At 49.1% G+C, this 18,287-nt stretch overlaps 1 pseudogene across 1 annotated transcript in view; it reads left to right on the top strand.

The window, feature by feature from the left end:
- The window catches only part of LOC308154427 (structural maintenance of chromosomes protein 1B-like), a 42,983-nt pseudogene that overhangs the window by 21,704 nt on the left and 2,992 nt on the right, over positions 1 to 18,287 (top strand). Inside the window, exons 11-22 of the transcript in view lie at positions 1,281 to 1,427; positions 2,924 to 3,061; positions 3,526 to 3,642; positions 5,925 to 6,031; positions 6,391 to 6,532; positions 7,822 to 7,961; positions 8,896 to 9,049; positions 10,161 to 10,334; positions 10,605 to 10,664; positions 11,955 to 12,108; positions 12,700 to 12,854; positions 15,595 to 15,746. The product of the transcript in view is annotated as a structural maintenance of chromosomes protein 1B-like (transcript). The remainder of the gene's footprint in view (positions 1 to 1,280; positions 1,428 to 2,923; positions 3,062 to 3,525; positions 3,643 to 5,924; positions 6,032 to 6,390; positions 6,533 to 7,821; positions 7,962 to 8,895; positions 9,050 to 10,160; positions 10,335 to 10,604; positions 10,665 to 11,954; positions 12,109 to 12,699; positions 12,855 to 15,594; positions 15,747 to 18,287) is intronic.

The raw sequence follows: 18,287 nt of genomic DNA, 5'->3' as shown, positions 1-18,287 counted from the left end.
GGCCTGTTCCGAGTGGAACCTGTCCTGAAAAACCGCTGTATGATCTTAGCCACTGTGCTGCAACTCATTTTCAGGGTGTTGGCAATCTTCTTATAGCCAAGGCCATCTTTGTGAAGCGCAATAATAAGCCGCTCAGAGAGTTCCTTGCCATGAGGTGCCATGTTGTCCAGCATTCAGAGAGAATTGTGCCCAAAACACCAAATTTAACAGCCCTGCTTATCATTTACACCTGAATCCTTGTAACACTAACGAGTCACATGACACCAGGGCGGGAAAACAACATCATTGGGCACAATTAGGACATGTTCACTATGGGGTGTACTCACTTTTGTTGCCAGCTGTTTAGACATTAACAGCTGTGTACTGGGTAATTTTCAAAGGACAATAAATCTATACTGTTATTCAAGCAGCACACTGACTACTTTAAGTTATATCAAAGTTTCAGTAGGATAATGTTATTCCCTGAAAGGATATAACAGAATATTTGCAAAAATCTAAAGGGTGTACTCACTTTTGAGATATACTGTAATTGACAGAGAAGCCAAAGTGCTCCCATACATGGGATTTAAATGACGAGGGAGGCATTTCGAGTTCTTCTCTGTCGCCAACATTAGCAGCATGATACACTTGGGCTGCGTTCGTAAATTTGCTCTGAGAGCGCCGGAGAGCACACTGGGTCCGACATCATAAAGGGACCAAGTCATTTGATTGGACAAGAGGCGTTCCATGAATGCTGATCAGATTCCAGAGCGAATTTACGAACGCAGCCTTGTTGTTCTGGATTTTTTTCCCCATTATCAACCTATCATTGCGCTTTAGAGTAAAACAAAGCACGCAACTGTCGCGTCTATCTTTTCATGGAAACTCTACATTGTGATTTACAAGGGATATTAACTAATATTAAGTAATATTATTACTTGGTTACATTTTGCAATTGATCCGCGGTACACATGCGTGCCGAACCGTCGGGGGCGATCCGTACGGCACCCCTACTTATTAATAAAGATTTGAAAATGTATGATAACCATCTTATTATCTTAGTTTACTGTCATTTCAATGCATTATAGACATTTTCTTTACAACAGGCATAACAAAAATAAGTTTTTTGATCGCTAATATGCCGCTATGAGTACACCGACCAACGCGACGCGACGCGACCAACGTAGAACTATAAATTGGGAGAGCCCTTGCGTAGCCTACGGCGTAGGCGCGCGTAAATTCGACGCAGAAGCATAAATTGGGCTTAAGTCGGGGGTGATCTCTGTCTGTCCTCCCTGCAGACGGTGTCCCTGGACGGCAGCATGTTCTCTAAGTCGGGGGTGATCTCCGGGGGGTCCAGCAGCCTGAGGAGCAGCGCGCGGCGCTGGGAGGAGAAGGACATGGCCCGGCTCACAGACCGCAAGGAGGCGCTGACCGCTGAGCTGAGCGTGAGGCTGCACGCCGCTGCACCACCTGCACACACACGCTGCACCACCACCTACACACACACACGCTGCACCACCACCTACACACACACACGCTGCACCACCTACACACACACACGCTGCACCACCACCTACACACACACATGCTGCACCACCACCTACACACACACACGCTGCACCACCACCTACCCACACACACACACGCTGCACCACCACCTACACACACACACGCTGCACCACCTACACACACACACACTGCACCACCACCACCTACACACACACGCCGCACCACCGCCTACACACACACACGCTGCACCACCACCACCTACACACACACACGCTGCACCATCACCTACACACACACACGCTGCACCACCACCTACACACACACACACGCTGCACCACCACCTACACACACACGCGCTACACCACCACCTACACACACACGCTGCACCACCACCTACACACACACACGCTGCACCACCACCTACACACACACGCGCTACACCACCACCTACACACACACACGCTGCACCACCACCTACACACACACACGCTGCACCACCACCTACACACACACACACGCTGCACCACCACCACCTGCACACACACACACGCTGCACCACCTACACACACACACGCTGCACCACCACCTACACACACACACACTGCACCACCACCTACACACACACGCTGCACCACCACCACCTGCACACACACACGCTGCACCACCTACACACACACACGCTGCACCACCACCTACACACACGCTGCACCACCACCACCTACACACACACACACACGCTGCACCACCACCACCTACACACACACACACGCTGCACCACCACCTACACACACACACGTTGCACCACCACCACCTACACACACACACGCTGCACCACCACCACCTACACACACACACGCTGCACCACCACCTACACACACACGCTGCACCACCACCACCTACACACACACACGCTGCACCACCACCACCTACACACACACACGCTGCACCACCACCTACACACACACACGCTGCACCACCACCTACACACACACACGCTGCACCACACACACGCTGCACCACCACCTACACACACACACGCTGCACCACCACCACCTACACACACACACGCTGCACCACCACCTACACACACACATGCTGCACCACCACCACCTACACACACCCACACTCTGCACCACCACCTACACACACACACTGCACCACCACCTACACACACACGCACACACACACACACACACACACACACACATATTAACACTAGAACGGCCGTGAGTAAATGTTTTTAAATATCTTTGCACTCGATCAAATTTCAGGACCCCTCCTTTCATGACTTGTCCTAGATATGTGCGTTCTACCACCCAGTATCCTTACATTTTCTAAATCACATCAGGATAAGCTAGTATGAAGCTATTTTGCAGTTTTTCGGTGTAGGAGGCAGGCTGATTTATGAGGTATGACCCTGGTCATGTGACAGGGTCTGATGAAGCTGAGGCGTAAGGAGGTGGAGCTTAAGCAGGTGCAGGTGCAGGCCCTGGGGGTCCAGACCAGGCTGAAGTACTCCCTGTCAGACCTGGACCGGCTCTGCAAGAAGGACGTCCCCGCCTGCCAAGCGGTAACCCCTGACCCCTGTGATGTCATACTGACCCCCTGTGATGTCATACTGACCCCCTGTGATGTCCTACTGATCCCCTGTGATGTCATACCGACCCCTGTGATGTCATACTGACCCCCTGTGATGTCATACCGACCTCCTGTGATGTCATACCGACCCCTGTGATGTCATACTGACCCCCTGTGATGTCATACTGTATATAGAGAGAGAGAGAGGGAGAGGGAGGGAGGGAGAGAGAGAGAGACAGAGAGACAGAGAGAGAGAGAGACAGAGAGAGAGAGACAGAGAGAGAGAGAGAGAGAGAGAGAGAGAGAGAGAGAGAGAGAGAGAGAGAGAGTTACAGACCAAGAGCAGGTGACAGCGTTGTAAGACTCTGATACAGGAGGTGTCCAGGAGAGTAACAGTGTTTGGTCCCTGATACAGGAAGTGTCCAGGAGAGTAACAGTGTTTGGTCCCTGATACAGGAAGTGTCCAGACTGCAGAGTGAGCTGGCCAACCTGGCGTCTGATGTCCAGATGCAGAAGGACAACGTGGAGCTGAAGGACGTCGACATACGGACCGTCAAAGCCAAGCTGGAGCAGGTCAGTGCTGTTATCACAGCTTAGGTTTAGTTAGGGGGGTTAGGGGTAGTTAGGGGTAGTTAGGGGGAGTTAGGGGAGTTAGGGGTAATTAGGGGGAGTTAGGGGGAGTTAGGGGTAATTAGGGGTAGTTAGGGGGAGTTAGGGGGAGTTAGGGGGAGTTAGGGGGAGTTAGGGGTAGTTAGGGGAGTTAGGGGAGTTAGGGTAGTTAGGGGGAGTTAGGGGAGTTAGGGGTAGTTAGGGGGAGTTAGGGGGAGTTAGGGGAGTTAGGGGGAGTTAGGGGGAGTTAGGGGGAGTTAGGGGGAGTTAGGGGTAGTTAGGGGGAGTTAGGGGGAGTTAGGGGTAGTTAGGGGTAGTTAGGGGTAGTTAGGGGGAGTTAGGGGTAGTTAGGGGTAGTTAGGGGTAGTTAGGGGGAGTTAGGGGTAGTTAGGGGGAGTTAGGGGTAGTTAGGGGTAGTTAGGGGAGTTAGTGGTAGTTAGGGGAGTTAGGGGGAGTTAGGGGGAGTTAGGGGTAGTTAGGGGGAGTTAGGGGTAGTTAGGGGAGTTAGGGGTAGTTAGGGGAGTTAGGGGAGTTAGGGGGGTTAGGGGGAGTTAGGGGATTTAGGGGGAGTTAGGGGGAGTTAGGGGGAGTTAGGGGAGTTAGGGGGAGTTAGGGGAGTTAGGGGGAGTTAGGGGATTTAGGGGGAGTTAGGGGTAGTTAGAGGGTAGTTAGGGGTAGTTAGGGGAGTTAGGGGTAGTTAGGGGAGTTAGGGGGAGTTAGGGGTAGTTAGAGGGTAGTTAGGGGTAGTTAGGGGAGTTAGGGGGAGTTAGGGGAGTTAGGGGAGTTAGGGGGAGTTAGGGGAGTTAGGGGAGTTAGGGGAGTTAGGGGGAGTTAGGGGAGTTAGGGGAGTTAGGGGTAGTTAGGGGGAGTTAGGGGGAGTTAGGGGAGTTAGGGGGAGTTAGGGGGAGTTAGGGGGAGTTAGGGGGAGTTAGGGGTAGTTAGGGGGAGTTAGGGGTAGTTAGGGGAGTTAGGGGTAGTTAGGGGAGTTAGGGGTAGTTAGGGGATTTAGGGGGAGTTAGGGGTAGTTAGAGGGTAGTTAGGGGTAGTTAGGGGAGTTAGGGTAGTTAGGGGGAGTTAGGGGGAGTTAGGGGAGTTAGGGGGAGTTAGGGGAGTTAGGGGTAGTTAGGGGGAGTTAGGGGTAGTTAGGGGAGTTAGGGGGAGTTAGGGGAGTTAGGGGAGTTAGGGGGAGTTAGGGGGAGTTAGCGGTAATTAGGGGAGTTAGGGGGAGTTAGGGGAGTTAGGGGGAGTTAGGGGAGTTAGGGTAGTTAGGGGGAGTTAGGGGAGTTAGGGGGAGTTAGGGGAGTTAGGGGTAGTTAGGGGGAGTTAGGGGTAGTTAGGGGAGTTAGGGGGAGTTAGGGGAGTTAGGGGGAGTTAGGGGAGTTAGGGGAGTTAGGGGGAGTTAGGGGGAGTTAGCGGTAATTAGGGGAGTTAGGGGGAGTTAGGGGAGTTAGGGGGAGTTAGGGGAGTTAGGGGAGTTAGGGGGAGTTAGGGGGAGTTAGCGGTAATTAGGGGAGTTAGGGGGAGTTAGGGGAGTTAGGGGGAGTTAGGGGAGTTAGGGGAGTTAGGGGGAGTTAGGGGGAGTTAGCGGTAATTAGGGGAGTTAGGGGGAGTTAGGGGAGTTAGGGGGAGTTAGGGGAGTTAGGGGAGTTAGGGTATAATAGATGCGAGAGGTTTCGTGCTTCGTACGTTTAACAGTTTTAACCGTTGTGGGGTATGGTCTCTCATATCGTTAGCCTCATAGCATAGTTGTCATATTTTGGCCAAATTGAGATATCTGACTAACTCTACTCTCCTAACACTGCTGATTCACTGTGCATTATTGCCTCTATGACATCAGCCTATCAGAATGCTCGTTACATTCCAAAATCATCTATCTATCTGCCCAAGTCATCTCTTTGACAGAGGCATGTTTGACACTACATACAAAGATGGCTCGGCTGACCACAAGTGAAGCATGACTTAGGCAATTATGCTACGAGGCTAACGCTATGTGTGTGCAGTTGGAGGACCAGGTGTTCTCAGACTGGTGTGCTGCTGGTCTCTCTAACGTGTCTCTCTCAGCTGGAGGACCTGGTGTTCTCAGACTGGTGTGCTGCTGGTCTCTCTAACGTGTCTCTCTCAGTTGGAGGACCTGGTGTTCTCAGACTGGTGTGCTGCGGGTCTCTCTAACGTGTCTCTCTCAGTTGGAGGACCTGGTGTTCTCAGACTGGTGTGCTGTTGGTCTCTCTAACGTGTCTCTCTCTCAGCTGGAGGACCTGGTGTTCTCAGACTGGTGTGCGGAGGTGGGCGTGGCCAACGTCAGGCAGTACGAGCAGGAGCACCTGGGAGACCAGCAGGAGACGGACAGGAGGAGGTAATACCACTCTGTTACCATGACGACCACGCCACCCTGTTACCGCGACAACTACATCACTCTGTTACCTGTTACCGTGACAACTACACCACTCTGTTACCATGACGACTACACTACAGATGCTTTAGAAGAGTCTCAACTCAACTACACTACAGATGCTTTGCAGGGATGCAAACAACTCGCTTTTCTGCGCTTTTTTGCTTTTTTCACGTCAATTTGGGTGACTTGTGTGAATCGTGGAGAGTTTTTATTTGTTTTTATTTTCCCTCAACTACACCACTCCCCTCTCCCCTCTCTTTCTCCCCTCTCCCCTCTCTCTCTCTCTCCCCTCTCCCCTCTCTCTTTCCCCCCCCCCCCAGGCTGGAGTTTGAGAGCCAGTCCACGCGTCTGGGAGCCCAGCTGGAGTACGAGCAGGGTCAGCTGGAGCAGCTGAGGAAGAAGCAGAGGAAGCTGGAGGACACCATCACCACGGAGGAGCAGAAGATGGAGGAGCAGAATAAGGTGAAACCACACCCCTCCCTCCCTCCCTCCCTCCCTCCTTTCTTTCTTTCTCACTTTCCCTCCCCTCTGCTCTGTCTGCGGCTCGTCAGAAGGTTCCAGATATGTGACACGGTCTGGTCAATAACGCCAACAAACAAACAAACAGTTCTGTTCAGTGTCAACACCACAATAAAACATGCTAGCTAATGTTTGCTAGCTAGCGCGGCTAATCACAAACAACACAAACACTAAAACAATCAAACACCAGAAAACAATTAGCTAAAAACAGGGTATCCGCGGTGTCTTGAAAAGTATTAAAAGTTGATAAATCAATTTTGGGAAAATCAAGACCCTTAGTACTAAAAAGTCTTATCACGATGTTATGAGGTCTTGAATTTTTTGGGTATTTTTCTGAATTAGACTCTGTCCAAAGAGTTTGAGTCCTACAAACTTTTAGTGAACTTATTTGTTTTATTAAAAAACAAAGATGAACCGGAAATTCTGTTGTATGATCGTGGTCTAGTCTATTGCAAACTAAAACTGTTAAGTTAAAGGTGTCACTGATGTAAACGGTTACAGCTCCAAGTGGCGGTGAGGTCTGGAAAAATATTGACACGGTCTTTAAAAAGTCTTAGAAAGGTATTGAAATTAACCTCAAGATTCCTGTATATACCCTGTCCTGTGAATTGAATATGATGTCTGGGAAAACCTAATTTTTTTAGGCACTTGTTTTGTGCTTTGATTCATTACTGAACAAGTCAATCTTGTAATGTAATGTAAGCACAATATGTTACACCCCCCAAAAAAACCCCAGTCTAAAGCCCAGTATGTCTGTTCTCTCTCTCTCTCTCTCTCTCTCTCTCTCTCTCTCTCTCTCTCTCTCTGTCTCTCTCTCTCTCTTTCTCTCTCTGTCTCTCTCTCTCTCTCTGTCTCTCTCTCTTTCTCTCTCTCTCTCTCTCTCTCTCCCTCTCTTCCTCTCTCTCTCTCTCTGTCTCTCTCTCTCCCTCTCTTTCTCTCTCTCTCTGTCTCTCTCTCTCCCTCTCTTTCTCTCTCTGTCTCTCTCTGTCTCTCTCTCTCTTTCTGTCTCTCTCTCTCTGTCTCTCTCTCTCCTATCTCTCTCTCTCTCTCTCTCTTTCTCTGTCTCTGTCTCTCTCTCTGTCTCTCTCTCTCTCTGTCTCTCTCTCTGTCTCTCTCTCTCTCTCTCTCTCTCTCTCTCTCTGTCTGTCTGTCTCTCTCTCTCTCTCTCTCTCTCTCTCTCTCTCTCTCTCTCTCTCTCTCTCTCTCTCTCTCTCTCTGTCTCTCAGGAGGAGGAGAGGTTGCTGGTGGTGGTGGAGGAGAGCCAGTCCAAAGCCCTGGAGCTGAAGAACTGTCTGCTGGGTAAGAAGGTCCAGCTGGCCGACTCCAAGGCTGAGCTGGACCAGAAGACCAAGAGCCTCCAGGGCAGCTCCAGGTAACCAGTCTGTTCTTATTTATTTTTTACATGTGCTTAAGCTACAGATTGTAAGCTTTCAAATGATGTGTCATACATTGAAATCGGAGAAAAATGTAACAGGACAGGCGTATTTGAACGCTGCTAACAGCTAGCGGCTAACAGCTAGCGGCTAACAAAGCACATCGCTACGAAGGTCTAAACTGTATTGTCAATTCATATATATCGCTATTCCCCCTAAAGCTTTTCTGTTTGGAATGTGGATCCCTCTCTCACCCCTCCCTGCCTCCCTCTCTCACCCCCCCTCCCCTGCCTCCCTCTCTCACCCCCCCTCCCTGCCTCCTTCTCTCATCCCCTCCCTGCCTCCCTCTCTCACCTCCCCCTCCCTGCCTCCCTCTCTCACCCCCCCCCTCCCTGCCTCCCTCTCTCACCCCCCCTCCCCTGCCTCCCTCACTCTCCCTGCCTCCCTCTCTCATCCCCCCTCCCCTGCCTCCCTCTCTCACCCCTCCTCCCCTGCCTCCCTCTCTCACCCTCCCCTCCCTGCCTCCCTCTCTCATCCCCCCCCCTCCCTGCCTTCCTCTCTCACCCCCCCTCCCTGCCTCCCTCTCTCACCCCCCCTCCCCTGCCTCCCTCTCTCACCCCCCCCCCCCTGCCTCCCTCTCTCATCCCCCCCCCTCCCTGCCTCCCTCTCTCACCCCCCCTCCCCTGCCTCCCTCTCTCACCCCCCCTCCCCTGCCTCCCTCTCTCATCCCCCCCTCCCTGCCTCCCTCTCTCATCCCCCCCCCTCCCTGCCTCCCTCTCTCACCCACCCTCCCCTGCCTCCCTCTCTCATCCCCCCCCCTCCCTCTCTCATCCCCCCCCCCTCCCTGCCTCCCTCTCTCATCCCCCCCCCCTCCCTGCCTCCCTCTCTCACCCCCCCCCCTCCCTGCCTCCCCCTCCCCCCCCCCCCCCCCAGGGCGCTGGTGAAGCTGCAGAGGGAGGTGATCATCGTGGAGACGGCCTTGGAGCAGAAGCACCTGGCCAAACACAACCTGCTGCTGGCCTGTAAGATCCAGGGCCTCGACATCACCCTGCTGTCTGGACACCTGGACGACATCAGCCAGGTGCAGGTAAGATCCAGGGCCTGGAGGTCACGCTGCTGGCAGGGAACAGGGACCAGATCTCTGAGATGCAGGTAGGACAGAGAGACCAGATCTCTGAGATGCAGGTAGGACAGAGAGACCAGATCTCTGAGATGCAGGTAGGACAGAGAGACCAGATCTCTGAGATGCAGGTAGGACAGAGAGACCAGATCTCTGAGATGCAGGTAGGACAGAGAGACCAGATCTCTGAGATGCAGGTAGGACAGAGAGACAGAGAGACAGAGAGACAGAGACGAGACCGGTGGCCCAGCTGTATAAACAGTTAAAAACAAAGTTAAGACTGGTCTTGGGGCGGCTGGGGTTCAGGAGGTAGAGCCACTGTCTAATGATCGCAAGGTTGGCAGATCGGTGGTTCGAGCCCCGGCTGGCCACATGTCGAAGTGTCTTTGGGCAAGACACTGAACCACAAATTGCTCCCAGTGAGCGGGCCGGCCGGCGCCTTGCATGGTAGCTTGCTGCCATTGGTGTGTGAATGTGTGTGTGAACGGGTGAATGAGAGGCCGTTGTAAAGCGCTTTGGAATAAGGCGCTATATAAGTCAGTCCATTAGATGTCTATGAATGAATGAATGAATGAATGAAAGGACTTTATTTGTCATTGCTACAGTACAGGTACCAAACAACGAAATTTAGGAGGGGTGGCTCCCCTGGTGTTAGGAAAGGAAAAAAAAAAAAAAAAAAGCATAAAATCACAAGAAGGTAAGGAGCTGGTTTACATCAATAAAGGCTATGTACACAATTCACTGTACTATACTGCACAGATAGTCAACTAGGGTTGTCATATTGCACAAAAGTATTTTTTCACGTTATTTTAAAGTGTCACAGTTTGCAGGCTTGAAATGTACATGTTTGTGCCTCAGCACTAGCTGCCATACAATCCGTCCGGACTGTCCTGGGCCCAGAACTTAGGCCTTTGCTGTGTTCAGGGCCTTGACGGCCCTGTGGTAGAAGCAGTTCTTCAGTCTGTTTGTCTGTCTGTATTCCATACAGTGGGGGGAATAAGTATTTACCATTTAGCATTAATAACAAGCTGTCACCACCTGACCCCTGACCTCTATGATGCTGTGGTTGTGTCTGCAGCTGGACTCTGAGAGCTCCTGCCCCTCCACCATGGACGTGTACGAGAGAGAGGCACGCATGGTCATCGACTACTCTGGCCTGCCAGAGGAACTGAAGGTAGGGGGAGGTGGAGGTGGTGGGTTACTGTTAACACGCATGGTCATCGACTACTCTGGCCTGCCAGAGGAACTGAAGGTAGGGGGAGGTGAAGATGGTGGGTTACTGTTAACACGCATGGTCATCGACTACTCTGGCCTGCCAGAGGAACTGAAGGTAGGGGGAGGTGGAGGTGGTGGGTTACTGTTAAGCAGGTAGAGAAGAAGGTAGGGGGAGGTGGCTAAGACACACCTCTTCTCCCTGGCCTTTGACCTGAGGTGAGCCTGCCTCCCGACAACTGCACTTTTCTGCACTTTTATTTCTGCACCTGTTGTTATTCTGTACTTGACTTGTGTCACGTGTGTTCAGGGTCTAGCAGGAGGGGAGGTGGAGGGCCAGCTGGAGAGGCTGGCAGCAGAGGCGTCCTGTGTGTTATAACAGTGTTGTGTAGTGTGTTATAACCAGGGGTGCACATAACTGGTGCGCCAGTGCGCATGCGTCGCCAAAATGCATGCTGCGCGGCAGATCAGCGGCATGAACGCGCTCTTGCGCACCAAAAGCTGGAAGCGCTGGGAGAGGAATTTACTTCCTCAAAATACAACTGCTGACTGCTGACTGCTGCATCACTGCAAGCCCCACTAAGTAACTATTTGCCGTCCCCTCAGCAATCCATCACAACAGTCGACCGACGACGACCACGGCGACTCCCCTCACGAAAACATTCGGAAAGTATCGTAACTCGTACTTTCATTCCGCGTATCGCGTATCGCACGGTTATCACGGTTATCACGCCGCACGTGAAAATTCAGTCCCGAACGACTCGTCGCTAAAAGGAAAAACAACACCAAGGGACTTCACGTTTCTTTTCTCTGAAGCTTTCAAACGTTCAGACGTTTGTTTTACAGCTTCATTATCGCACCTCGACCCCTGACCCAGGGAATATGGTTGGGAATTCTATTAGAAGAAAAAAAAAAAACTTTGTTGCACAATCAAAATAATGAGCTATTTAAAGTGAACATCCTCTACCATGGTTGAAATTGAGGACAGTATTAACAGCAGTCAAGAGAGCAGTGATGATGATGATTAAGCTTGTAGCATAAATAAATGCTTAGGCTGTAACTTTTTGTTGAAAAGTTGATTTCAGTGTTTACAGAACAGAGCAGTGCTTAAAGAGATGTCAGTTGATTTCATTGTGTTTAAAGAACAGACATTCAGTTAGTGCTTAGAGATGTCAGTTGATTTCATTGTGTTTAAAGGAGTCTGACAGACTTTCATGCTTAAAGAGCAGTCATTTGATTTTGCATTTGTTTCTTTTGTTTTGCACACAATCATTTGTTCGTTCATCTTTATTTATGAACAAATGTCGTTTTGCTAATATAAGTTATCCATGTATCCCTTTTTCATCCATCCTGTGGGACGGGTCGTGACTCGCGAGCTCGGGGAGCACCAAGCAGCATCCCTAGGTGCTCCTCTGAGCACTGTCCCCAAAAAGTTATGTGCACCCCTGGTTATAACAGTGTAGTAGTGTGTTATAACAGTGTTGTGTGTGTTATAACAGTGTTATAACAGTGTTGTAGTGTGTTATAACAGTGTTGTAGTGTGTTATAACAGTGTTGTAGTGTGTTATAACAGTGTTGTAGTGTGTTATAACAGTGTTATAACAGTGTTGTAGTGTGTTATAACAGTGTTGTGTGTGTTATAACAGTGTTATGTGTTCAGGGTCTAGCAGGGGAGGAGGTGGAGGGCCAGCTGGAGAGTCTGGCAGCGGAGGCGTCCTGTGTGGACCTGGCTCTGCAGCGCTCCACGGTGCCCAACCTCAAAGCCCTGGACAGGATGAGGGAGGTCAGGGACCGCCTCCAGCTGGTGACGGACGGTACGGCTACTCTGGATGAAGCAGAGAGACGCCTGTTCACAAATTAAATGAGCATTTCTCTCCACGAGTATGCATACAGTGGAGAAAATAAGTATTTCACCCCCTGCTGATTTTGTGAGTTTAACATCTGACTGCTGTGCTTGCCGACAAGGGTTTCTCCACCAAGTACTGAGTCATGTTTTGCTAGGGGGTGAAATACTTATTTTACTCAATAAAACACTTTTTTTCCCCTTCAAAATTCATATTACGTGATTTTCTGGGAATTCTTTTGATATTCTGTCTCACTGTTGAAATGAACCTAACATTAAAATGATAGACTGTTAATTTCTTTGTAAGGGGGTAAACTCACAAAATCAGCAGGGGGTGAAATACTTTCCCCACTGTATGTACTCGAGCACTTCCTTCTGCACACGTCAAACCGGTGTGTTTTTTGTAGTGTTAAGCCCTATTTGGAGGACAGGATTAGTATTACCTAGGGACCTCTGGTAATTTCTAATAATTACGGAGACGGTCGTCTGTGGTCTAAATCCCGTGCCATGTCCGTAAAACTTCACAGTTTTGACCATGTCTCCCCTCTGTCCTGTGCTGCAGCGTTCGAGGCCAGCACCAAGGCCACCCAGCAGCGCCACCAGGAGTTTGAGGAGGTCAAGGCCCGGCGCTTCCGCCTCTTCAGCCAGTGCTTCGAGCACGTGTCCACGGCCATCGACCAGATCTACAAGCAGCTGTGCAGGAACACCAGCGCCCAGGTGAGACCGAGGCGGCTGTGTCTCAGGAGGTAGAGGCTGTGTCTCAGGAGGTAGAGGTGTCTGTGTCTCAGGAGGTAGAGGCTGTGTCTCAGGAGGTAGAGGCTGTGTCTCAGGAGGTAGAGGCTGTGTCTCAGGAGGTAGAGTCTGTGTCGCAGGAGGTAGAGGCTGTGTCTCAGGAGGTAGAGGCTGTGTCTCAGGAGGTAGAGGTGTCTGTGTCTCAGGAGGTAGAGGCTGTGTCTCAGGAGGTAGAGGCTGTGTCTAGAGATGCTCCGATCAGGGTTTTTGGTGCCGATCACCGATCACTGGAATCAGTGATCTGCCGATCCGATATCACCGATCACCGATCACAGCGTCGAAAATGGCAATTGAAGCATTCTATTTATTGTGTAGCATTATTTGTTTTTAATTATTCTTAACACCATTGACATTGTATAATTATAATAATAATAATAATAATTAATTTAATTTATATAGCGCTTTTCCAGGGCTCAAAGACGCTGACAATATAGGACACACATGGGGAGACACAAAAAACAACAAGCAACCACAACAAGTAACATGGAACAGAGAGTCAGCGAACGGGGAGGGGGGGGTGGTGTAGAGTCCGGTGTTGATGTTGCTGGGAGCCTCGATGGATGTGGCGGCGGCAGCGGAGAATGCCAGCCTTGGTGGCAGCAGCAGCCGTTGCCGTTGTCATCTGTATTGCCAGCCTGGGACCGAACCCGCGCGGCCAGCCAGCCAAGCCGTGCCATGCCAGCGACCAAATCGCGCAGCAGTGAGTGAAGGCTGGGAACGACCGACACTCACCTGCGGAGATGGCAACCCCCGAACCGGGGAGGGAGCGGTGGCTACCTCCCGGGACGAGGGTAATAGCACAGCACGGCCGGGCCAGCGATGACTGAGAGCGGCGCGCAGCGGGTCGGTCGGCAACACAGAGCCCGGGGACAGGAACGGTGAGGCGGTGGGTACTGCAGTCCGGTAGTGAAGGCGGTGAGTACTGCAGTCCGGTAGTGAAGGCGGTGAGTATTGCAGTCCGGTAGTGAAGGCGGTGAGTATTGCAGTCCGGTAGTGAAGGCGGTGAGTAATGCAGTCCGGTAGTGAAGGCGGTGAGAGGCGGGAGATGGCGGGGGTGAAGGCAGCGGAGTTCGGCGGAACAGGATACGAAAAGGATAAGACAGGATACAAAAGGAGACAGGACAGGATACAAAAAGACAGGATACAAAAGGACAGGAGACAGGACCGGGAACAGAAGCGGCAGTCACAACGCGGACGCCAGCGTGCTCTGAACCCGGAAGAACAACTACGGGAAACGCAACAGGACAAACAGGACACGGAGGCTAGTGACCGGACCGGTGTATATTAAGTATTCAAATGAAATTAGGAGATGAGAAAGTATCATGAATTGACAACCATCTGTTTTATTGAATTCACAACCACCTGTAGCTTACTTCAGGAAAAACAAATAAAATGTGAAAATAAAAATCATAATAAATAAAATGTACACTGTCACATCAAATGTGCAACATTCCACTCGAATGAGAGGAACTAGGGGCTCTTAGAGAACTGGGAGCTTATACTGTAGCTTTCCTGAGGAACAATAAACATACCCAAACTAAACTGCAACATAAACAGGCTATAGCCAAATATAAAATACTGTTTCAAGTCAGTCAGTTTCAAGTCATATTTAGGAGGAGATAAGACAGCAAGTCAGCAATAATCAATAAAACAAAAAAACTAAACATTGCACCCAAGGAGATTTCAGACTCAAACCTTACTTCTTAAGCAGCATCACTGGCAGATTAGCCTTGAGAAATACAAGCATCTCAGCGTTTTTGGCACTCAGCCTGTTCCTCTTATCATCTAAAATATGTCCTGCTATGCTGAAAAGTCGCTCGCTATCTACACTTGTGCAAGGTGCACAGAGGAAGACCTAAAACTTGCGCGCTAATAGTTGTTGTTGCTATGGGCCTTAGCCTAGCTTAGTGACTTCCTGCTCGCGGGGTCACATGACGTCGCTGAACACTACCTACACTACGCTCGTGAAGTCGCTCTGGAACTCTGACCAGCACTCGTGGAACGCCTCTTGTCCAATCAAAGCACTCGGTCCCTTTATGACGTCGAGCCCAGTGTGCGCTTCGGCGCTCTCGGAGCGAATCGACGAACGCAGCAAATGCCGTATGATATTCGTGGTATTGAAAGACCTTGCGTGCGTTCCTCCGCGAGGAATTTCTTTTGAGCAGACATTACAAACTGCGTATTTGTTGTCTCTTTCCGACACTGTGTAATATTGCCAGACTGGCGACGCCATTTCTCTATGTAAACTGATCGGCCGTGTTTGATCGGCCGTTTTGAGAACTCAGATCAAAACCGATCAAGGCCATATCGGCCGATATCGATCGGCGCCGATCAGATCGGAGCATCTCTAGCTGTGTCTCAGGAGGTAGAGCCGCCATCTAATGATCGCAAGGTTGGCAGATCGGTGATTCGAGCCCCGGCTGGCCACATGTCGAAGTGTCCTTGGGCAAGACACTGAACCCTAAATTGCTCCCAGTGAGCGGGGCCGGCGCCTTGCATGGCAGCTTGCCGCCATTGGTGTGTGAATGGGTGTGTGAATGGGTGAATGAGAGGCCGTTGTAAAGAGCTTTGGAATAAGGCGCTATATAAATCAGTCTGTATAAGTCAGTCTATATAAGTCAGTCTGTTTACCATTCTTGGTCCTGGTTCTCTCTACTACCCTCAGGCCATCCTGAGTGCTGAGAACCCAGAGGAGCCTTACCTGGACGGCATCAACTACCACTGCGTGGCTCCGGGGAAGAGGTTCATGGCCATGGACAACCTGTCTGGAGGGGAGAAGGCCATCGCTGCCCTGGCTCTGGTCTTCGCCATCCACAGGTTTGTTTGTTTGTTAGTTTGTTTATTAGGATCCCCGTTAGCTAACGCCACGACATTAGCTAGTCTTCCTGGGGTCTGACACAACAATCACATTTGGACAATTGTCAACATTCTATACATACAGACAATTGTCAACATTCTATACATACAGACAATTGTCAACATTCTATACATACAGACAATTGTCAACATTCTATACATACAGACATCATAATAACAAAAGAATAAAATAACAGGTAACATCAGGAAGGCAGACATTCACAGGTAACATGGGAGGCAGACACAACACCCATATGTATGTGTTGTGTATGTTGATGGCTTGTCTATCAGGTGTGTCATGTGGAAAAGGACCACAGCGGAAATAAGTCTCTGACTTCTCTGTGTTTTATCGTCATTAGTTATGGGTTAGGGTTAGGGTTACGCTGTGATTTGATGTTTGTGTCTCTTTTTAACTTAAATAAATCTAATCAAATCAAACCCAAGACAAAATTGTCATTGTTGTATATATGTTACGGTACATGTGGGAAAACGGTTTATGCCGGCATTTTCCGGCACATGCTAGCATAAACCGTCGACTTGGTACATGCTAGCATGTCCCGGGAAATGCCACCATAAACCGTTTTCCCACATGTACCGTAACATATATATGTGACAAGTTGACAACTGACAATGAAAAGGGCTACCTGTAGGCAAAATCGTTTTTCTGTTTTTTACATGTGCTTAAACTACAGTCTGTAAGCTTTCAAATGATGCATCATACATTGAAATCGGAAACAAATTGAAGACGACATGAGTATTTGAAAGTTGCTACACCTGAAATCACTAAGCACAGAAAATGCCATTCAAAGATAATGTTTTTTCTCACCTTCACAGCCAGGTAATGGGCGGTAACAATGTCTGGTTAACCCCGCCCCCAACCCCTCAGCTGTCAATATCTGTCAGTGTTACTCACTGGGTCAGACAGCTATAGCTAACATTATTACCTAGCAAGGTATTACCTAAGCTAATTAGCCAGCTTATCATTATGGAGGCTTTATGGTTGTTGTAACTATTATTCTTTTAATGAAAAGTCTTGAATCAGAATCAGAATTTATTTTACAGTACACAATAATACAAATATTTGGCTGTGGTTCTTCAACATTAGCTTTGCAGCAAGGTACATAATCACAACAATACCATCACAATAATCACAAGTAAATAAGTAAAGTAAGTAATGATAAGTAATAAAGTGATAAGTGATGGTAGTCGCACTACAGCAGAATTAAAGTGCAATCAATAGTGTAACATGCTGTGCAAAGTTCAACAAGATGAAAATGAAAGTGTTCAGGTATTTCTCAAGTAGTCAGGTAGTGTGCAATTCCTGTGTCCTAATGTTTGCAGCAAGGTACATAATCACAATAATAAGTAAATGAGTAAAGTAAGTAATGATAAGTAATACAGTTTTCTGAGGTGCTGTGGCGTCTGGTGGGCATGTGGTGTCTTTTGCCTCATCTGAACAGAATTCTCTGATCAAAAAGATACTTCTGTCTTCTGAAACAGACAAACATAAACACAGTTAGCTAGCTGTACACGGTATCAACAACACAACTTATAAGAACAGCATAATGCGCTACTATGCGATTGTTTTAGAAAGTCTTTAAAAGGCAATACGACGACACATAACTAGGGTTGGGTACCGAAAATCGGTACCGGTAGGTACCGGTTACTTTACATTCGGTATGTACCCGTACCGAATCGCAAAGGAGATTTCGGTACCTCATTTCGGTACTTTTGTGTCCGGTGTCATGCAACAGTCAACCACACGTGACTTGAGTCGTGACGTGACATCGCCTGTTAAATTTCCAATCAGTGCGTGTCGTGGTAGTGAGGTGAGCAGTTGTGTTGAGAACTTAAGAAGAGTGAGTTTATAGTAAGTGTAGTAATATAGTTAGTGATTGTATTATTGTATTATTATTATTATTATTATTATCATCATCATAATCATAATAATATTATCGAATTTCGCTAGCTAGCCTAGCTACGAGGTCACCGAGAATGCCGAAGGCCCTAATGAAGCAGCGTTCTAAAGTGTGGCTGCATTTCACCCGACTCGACGAAAACAACGCGAAGTGCTCAAAATGCTTAAAATCCTTCGCACTTTATCGCTATTATGGCGATGTGCTGTGCCTATGGTGTTCCTCAGTCCAGCGGCAGTCAAATGCCGGTAGATTCGTGTCTTGCTCTCTCAGCACCGCTTCCTGGTTGACGACTCCCGTTGACAGCGGGGGGAGAGAAAAGTTTTACCAGGGAATTCGCTCCGCGCTGTGTCGTTCAGTTTCAGGTAAAGTGACGTGAAAACAATATTTGTTTACTTTATGTTTATAAATCTGTGCCATTAGACAATTATGTCAAAACAAAAAAAAAGTCAAAATGACAATAAAAAAGTCAAGAGAGGTGTCGTATTTTGCCAGAGAAGGCAAATATGCTGATCTTTTTGCAAAATAATTGCTGAGGTGGGAGTTTTATTTGTTATTTGAGTGTATATTTAACTGTAATATTATA

This window comes from Nansenia antarctica (assembly GCF_963989245.1).
Source record: "Nansenia antarctica genome assembly, chromosome: 3".
Classification (NCBI taxonomy): domain Eukaryota; kingdom Metazoa; phylum Chordata; class Actinopteri; order Argentiniformes; family Microstomatidae; genus Nansenia; species Nansenia antarctica.
This window is presented reverse-complemented; position numbering and strand designations above follow the sequence as displayed.